The sequence below is a fragment of the Odocoileus virginianus genome, chromosome 10 (genome assembly GCF_023699985.2).
Source record: "Odocoileus virginianus isolate 20LAN1187 ecotype Illinois chromosome 10, Ovbor_1.2, whole genome shotgun sequence".
NCBI lineage: Eukaryota > Metazoa > Chordata > Mammalia > Artiodactyla > Cervidae > Odocoileus > Odocoileus virginianus.
Genome location: NC_069683.1, coordinates 55609286 through 55616773, shown reverse-complemented (window position 1 = coordinate 55616773; position 7488 = coordinate 55609286). Strand labels below are relative to the sequence as shown.

At 40.1% G+C, this 7488-nt stretch overlaps 1 pseudogene; it reads left to right on the top strand.

The window, feature by feature from the left end:
- Window positions 1–4644: 4644 nt before the first annotated feature.
- LOC110152172 (putative elongation factor 1-alpha-like 3) lies at window positions 4645–7033 on the top strand (annotated as a pseudogene).
- Window positions 7034–7488: the final 455 nt, after the last annotated feature.

Below are 7488 nucleotides of genomic sequence, written 5' to 3'. Positions count from 1 at the left end.
GTAAAAGTTTACTGCACACACACCAAAAAGACAGTTTGCAAACTGGGAAAACTCAAACCAAAATATGGAAGGAGGCTCTGGGATATATTTTTGTAAGGCAGCTTGTGTTAAGTCACTTCAGTCATGTCCAACTTTGTTTGACTCTGTGGGCTGTAGCCCACCAGGCTCCTTTGTCCATGGAATTTGTAAAGCAGCTTATAAAATGACAAAGCAGTGAAGTGACTGTTTATTCTTCACAGTGATAGACTATAATACTAGAATTTTCTTAAGTGATAGGGAATTAACCCGTGGTTACTTCGACAATTTTGGGAAACAGTTTAAGTTTTCCTTATGATTTCTAGAGGCGTAAGCAAGAAATGACCCAGGTCAAGTTAAGTCTTGCAAAATAAACTAATTTTTGCTGGTTTCATCTGCTTAAGGAATTTTCAAGGCTGGTTTCCATTTGTTTTTTATTTTAACATATGTATCATTAAAAATCCCTATATTATAGATGAGGATATGAGTCTTAATAAGATTCAAAAGCTTTCCACGGTCACAAAGCTGGTAAAAGGCAGAGCCAGGAGCTCAAACCCAGTTATAAATGACTGAAATCCTAAGTTTGAGGTTTATTGGCAAATTCTTATGTGTGTGAAAGTTGCCATGAAACAGGTCACAAAGTCAAGTTTGAGTAAAAAGGCCAAAGGGTTTGCATTTTAAACATGTTGAAATGTTCTTTGCTTCCACAAAGACAAACAGTTCTCCTTTTTTTTTTTTTTTTTTTTAATTTTCCCATTATCTGGAGAGATACATAGGGGAAAATATTTCTCTAAATAGACCAAAGGTAGTAATGTGAGCTTGGTGATAAAGTGGCAGCAGATACCCGAGGTACAGGAACCAGCATGTGGAAAGACCATGCTTTGCTGGAAAGCACATTTCCTACCTCAGTGGTTCTCAAAGTATGGACCCCAGACCTGCAGCGTGAGTCTCACCTGGTAGATTGTCAGAAATACACATTTTTGGATCATGACCCACTGAATCGAAAACTCCCTGGTGAGGCCTGCAATCTGTGGCCTATCAAGGCCTCCAGGTGATTTTAATATACTGCATGCCCACCTAAAATGTTTGAGAACCACTGCTCTCCATAAAACGGACACCTGCCACTCTGTTCCAGCTTCTTGCTACCAGGAAGGGAATATGAATCCCAGGTCTTCAGACTCTCCATGTTTAAGAAAGCTGGAAGTCTCTGTTATTTTCATTCTCCCAATTTTAAAATACCGCCTGTAATGTTTTTAATACTGTATAAGCTAAACAAAACATGTTTACAGGCGGGTTCTGGACTGCAGACCATGAGTTAAAGACTTTTGAATAGAATTGAGTTACAGTAAATATTGGAGTTATTTTATTAATAGCTATATATTGAAATGTCAGTTAATTGGCCAAACAAATTGCAATCTCCTCTTCATTACAACTGCTTGTTGCTGGGGAAAGTGTTGCCTACCTTACAATCACTGAATGGAGTTTAAATGTTTTGATCATTGAGCATTTGGGGCCTTATTGTAAGGACAATGGAAAATTATTGACAGATTCAAATACAGCCATGATTTTCTAAAAGTTGAGTCTTTAAAGATCAGTTTGATTGTATTATGGACACTCAGTGGGAAGTGTAGATGCAGAGCAGAGTGATTAGAAAATTATTCCAGGAGTCCTAGTGGGAGATGGTGTTGGTAATGAAATTAAGGAGAATTACACAGGTTTAGGAAGCACCTGGGCTTCCCAGGTGACGCTAGTGGTAAAGAGCCCACCAGCTGGTGCAGGTTAGATGTCAGAGACACGGGTTCCATTCCTGGGTGAGGAAGATCCCCTGGAGGATGTCACAGCAAATCCACTCCTCCTGGACAGAGGAGCCTGGCGGGCTATAGTCCATAGGGTTGCAAAGAGTCAGACATGACTGAAGCGACTTAGCACGCACGCACAATAAGCATTTAAGAAGTTGAATTGATATGGCTTTGTGGTTACTGGTCAGACTTCAATAAGTCAGAAGGCCCAGGTTCCATGGGCCATCACTGGAACTAGACTGCAGCATGCATGCTCCAGGTGACTCTGACTTCTCACCCCAGTGCTCCAGAGAAGCCCAATCTTATTCCAGCTCTCTGCACCTGCTGCCTCCTTCACCCCATGCCTACACCATTCTCTGAAATCCTAGGCCTCATACACCACATTTACAAATGCATTTACGGCCTTGAGAAAACAACCGCCATTTACTAATTCTATGTGAAACTATGTTGAGTTACAAAACAATCAACTTCTGGAAAATAGCCTGTCTACTTTAAGTTAGCTATTCCTTGCCCTCTGTTCGTTATAGGATATATTTAGAACCCATTATCACTTAGTTATTAATTCTAATAAAGTTCTGAACCTCTAAAACTATTTTTCTATGTCTCATTTTCCTTTATTAGCACAATTTCATCATGCTGACCTGACGAAAGTCTTCTTGCTTATCAATAAAAATCGAGTGCATAGTTTTGATGTTACATCTACATTGAAACACTGAACCTTTCAGTTTAGGGTATATTTATGACTTGGGGTATTATGAGTTTCCAGGGGAAAATAAATCAGCACCAACTATTTTTGTACTCTATCACCATCCTAATGACAATATGGTAGAAAAACATTCATAATCTGCTCATTTCTTTTAGGAATTTGGAATTTAGATCGTTAATACTCAGCAAAAAAAGATGATGGGCAATACAAATAAAAAGAAATATTAATATTAGGTCAGGAATATAGGCAGCACACATATCAACACAATGCCTAGTAGAGAATCTTTTGAAATACAATAGTCATTTGGAAGTTCTTCGTCAGCTTAGAACTATCTTTTTCAACCTAGGAATGATTATAAAGGGACTGGGTCAGCATATACTCCCATTAAGATCTCATCCCGTTAACAGATGGAGATATGAACCAAAATTAAGAATATATATTTTTACATCCTGTATAATGTCACATGCTTTCCACTCATTCTCAGACCCACTGCCCTAAATTTAACTTTCTTTGGTAAGTAAAGCTCAGGTACAAACTCTGGGCAAAACGGAGACAGTATGAGACCAAACAACAGGGAATACAAGATTCAGGACTGAAAAGGTGGCCCATCAACACCTCTTGGGTCCTGAGAAGAGCTCCCTTTCTCCTTTCATGATACTAGAAACCTGGGGAGACAGAAAGAAATATGGACAGATGTAAGACAGACAGACTTGTCCCCTGGCTCTAGTTGTTTTTCAACAATACTGCAAAAGCGGTATTTAGTGAGAAAAAGTCCTGTCCAAGGCATCCTGATGATGGCTGGCTATTTAGTGAGAAGAAACACTAGGACATGATCCAGATGAAGAAATGGACTTCCCACTTGTACAGGAAAATTGAGGGTTTCATATCTTCTTACTGTGGGCTATCTTTTGCTGTAAACCTAAATGGAGGTATTCCCAGCCTAGTGGGATTAGGAATGAGGTGGGTGACAGAAACAATTATTCCCAGGGCGGAGGGAGGGGGGGAAGTGAGCAACAGTTCTACTACTACTGTGTCTTCCAGGATTATTAAAACAAAAATATTTGGGATTTAGAATTGATGCTGGGAAAGTATTATATTTATAGGAGACACAGTAAGTATACTACATAGTAATAAAACAAATTGTAGGCAAAATTTATCACCTCCCTGGATGCCATTCCTTAAATAATACCTTCTTGGTTAATACTTAGTACATTTCATCAGTAACCATAATGGCATATGGATTTTAATATTGCTACTAAATTCCATACAGCTGATAAATGCAAAGATGAATTAGCATGATTTCCTTTTCTCAACAGAACTAAGTTGATGTGAAGTTGGGCCACCCTGTACAACAGAACCAGAATTTTTTTCCCTTTCAAGGTTATGGAGAAGGAAACTGAGCAAATAAATTTAATTTAAATAATGAAAGAGATGGGTCTAATATTTATCAAGCATGTCTACCTAGGCTAAAATATTTAATCCTTTCAAAGCCATCTTTCAGAGGCATGTGTGTGTGTATGTGTGCATGCTAAGTCACTTCAGTCATGTTTGACTTTTTGTGACCCTATGGACTGTAGTCTGCCAGACTTCTCCATTCAAGGGATTCTCCAGGCAAGAATACTGGAGTGGGTTGCCATGCCCTCCTCCAAGGGATCTTCCCAATCCAGGGATCAAACCCAGGTCTCCCACGTCTCTTGTATTGGCAGATGGGTGCTTTACTACTAGCACCATGTCAAATGGAAGTCCATCTGAGGCACAGGTGTTATTTTATACTTTATAGGTAAAGAAACTGAGGCTTAGGAATTTAAGCAGCTAACTGAAGGTGGCACAGCCAAAGAGTTGCAGGAGCTGGATGCAAACATAGGTATATTTTATGTGTATATTTCTTATTCCAAATTCTGGGCTCCTTCCTCATGCATTTTAGTTAACACTGGAGCCATTTTACAGATAAGAAAAGTGATCATTAGCTTTTTCTACCCTTTGACAGGTAAGAAAACTGCAACTCAGAGTAGTTAAGCTTCTTCCCAAAGTTACATAATTACTTAATGCCCCAGAAGTCAAACCTACTTTTTCACAACAGATTGGCTGCCAGGACACAAGCATCACAACTAAATCTAAGCCAAAATGGGAAAGAAAAAGACTCATGTCAATATTCTCACTAGACAGAGATTACAGCAAATCTACACCACAAGATCTACAAACAGGGTGGTATCAACAAGAGAACCATAGAAAAAAATTGAGAAAGAGGTGACTGATACACGAAAGGATTTCTTCAAGTATGTCTGGATCTTGGACAAAGTGAAAGCTGTCCGTGGGCATGGTATCATCATTGATATTTCCCTGTAGAAATTCAAGACCAGCAAGTAGTATCACTGATGCCCTGGAACACAGAGACTGCCAAAAGCATGACAATAGGCACACCTTAGGCTGACTGTGCTGCCCTGACTGTTGCTGCTGGTGTTGGTGAAGTTGAAGCAGGTATCTCCAAGAATGGGCAGGCCCGCGAGGGTGTTCTCTTCTGGCTTATAAACTGAGAGTAAAACAACTAATTGGTATTAAAATGGATTCCACTGAGACACCCAGCAGCCAGAAGAGATATGAGGAAATCATTAAGGAAGTCAGCACCTACATTAAGAAAACTGGCAAAAGCTCCAACACAGTGTCATTTGTACCAGTTTCTGTTTGGAATAGTGACAGCATACTGCAGCCAAGTGCAAACACGCTTTGGCTCAAGTAATGGAAAGTCACTCATAAAAATGACAATGCCGGTGAAACCATGCGGCTTGAACCTCTGGATCCTGCCACCAACTCTTCCATCTGACAAACCCTTGCATCCACCCCTCCAGAGTGTCTACACAATTGGTGGTATTGGGACTGTCCCTGTGGAGACTGGTGTCCTCGAACCCAGCATAATGGTCACATTTTCTCTAGTCAACATTACAACTGAAGTCAGATCTTTTGAAATGCATTGTAAAGCTTTGAGTGAATGACACAAATAGTGGAAAATTCTTAAAGAGGTGAGAATACCAGACAACCTGACATGCCTCCTGAGAAACCTATACATAGGTCAAGAAACAACAGTTAGAATTGGACATAGAACAATGAATGGGTTCAAATTGGAAAAGAAGTACACCAAGGCTGTATATTGCCACCCTGCTTATTTAACTTCTATGCAGAGCACATCATGCAAAATGCCTGGCTGGATGAATAACAAGCTGGAATCAAGATTGCCAGGAGAAATATCAATAACCTCAGATAAGCAGATGAGGCAGATACCACCATATGGCAGAAAGTGAAGAAGAACTAAAGAGCCTCTTGATGATGGAAAAGAGAAGAGTGAAAAAGTTGACTACAAATTTAACATTCAAAAAATGAAGTTCATGGCATCTGGTCCCATCACGTCATGGCAAATAGGTGGAGAAACAATGGAAATAGTGATGGATTTTATTTTCTTGGGTTCCAAAATCACTCCATACAGAGACTGCAGCCTTGAAATTAAAAGACACTTGCTCTTTGAAAGAAAAGCTATGACAAACCTAGACAGCATATTAAAAAGCAGAGACATCACTTTTCCAACAAAGATCTGTATAGTCGAAGCTATGGTTTTCCCAGTAGTCACATATGGATGTGAGCTGGACCAGAAAGAAGGTTGAGTGCCAAAGTATTGATATTTTTGAACTGTGGTGCTGGAGAAGACTCTTGAGAGTCCCTTGGACAACAAGGAGATCAAACCAATCAATCCGATAGAAAGTCAACCCTGAATATTCATTGCAAGGACTGATGTTGAAGCTGAACCTCCAATACCTTGGCCATCTGATGTGAAGAGCCAACTCACTAGAGAAAACCCTGATGCTAGGAAAGATTGAGGGCAGGAGGAGAAGAGGACAACAGAGGATGAAACGGGTAGATGGCATCATTGACTCAATGGACACAAGTTTGAGCAAACTCCAGGAGATAGTGAAAGACAGGGAAGCCTGGAGTGCTGCAGTCTCTGGTGTCGCAGAGAGTCAGACATGACTTAGTGATTGAACAACAACTTTCTAGGGACAAGTTGGGCTTCAGTGTCAAGAACATGTCTTTCAAAGATGTTGGTTGTGGCCATGTGACCGGTGAAAGCATTAATGACCCACCAGTGGAAACAGCTGGCTTCACAGCTCAGGAAATTATCCTATGGCATCCAGTCCATATCACTGCTGGCTCTGCCCTTGTGCAGGATTGTCACATAGCTCGTGTTGCTTCCAAGTTTGCTGCACTGAAGAAGGGTTGATTATTATTCTGGGAAGAGGCTGGGAAGTGACTCCAAGTTCTGTAAACCTGGTGACACTGGCATGGTTCATATGGTTCCTAGAAAGCTTGTGCATTTTGAGAGCTTTTCTGACAGTCCTCCTTAGGACTTCACTGCTTGTGACATGAGACAGATGGCTGTCTTGAGTGTCATCAAGCAGTGGATGAGAAAACAGCTGGAGCTGGGAAGATCACTAAGTCAACCCAGAAAGTTCACAAAACTAAGTGAATAATATGCCTAATACCTGCCACCCCAGTCTTAATCAGTCCTTAAGTGTGGAAGAATATTCTTAGAACTGTTTGCTTCTGTTGGCCATTAAAGTTTAAAGGTAAAAGACTGGTTAGTGATAATGCATTGTAAAACTTTCAGAAGGAAAAGCAAATGTGTTTTGGACTGCTTGTGTTTTCATGTGTATGGAAAGTTTAAGTTGTCAGTTTTTCAAATCAGAAATGTTTTTGGCCTTTTTTGAAAATTTTTTATTGGAGTATAGTTGATTTACAATTTCTGTTAGTTTCTGATGTACAGTAAATATAATAGCTTTGAAACATATACATTACCACATGTAAAATAGATAGCCAGTACAAATTTGATGTATGATGCAAGGAACAAAAAGCCAATGCTCTGTGACAACCTAGAGGGGTGGAATGGGGAGGGAGGTGGGTGGGGAGGTTCAAGAGGAAGGG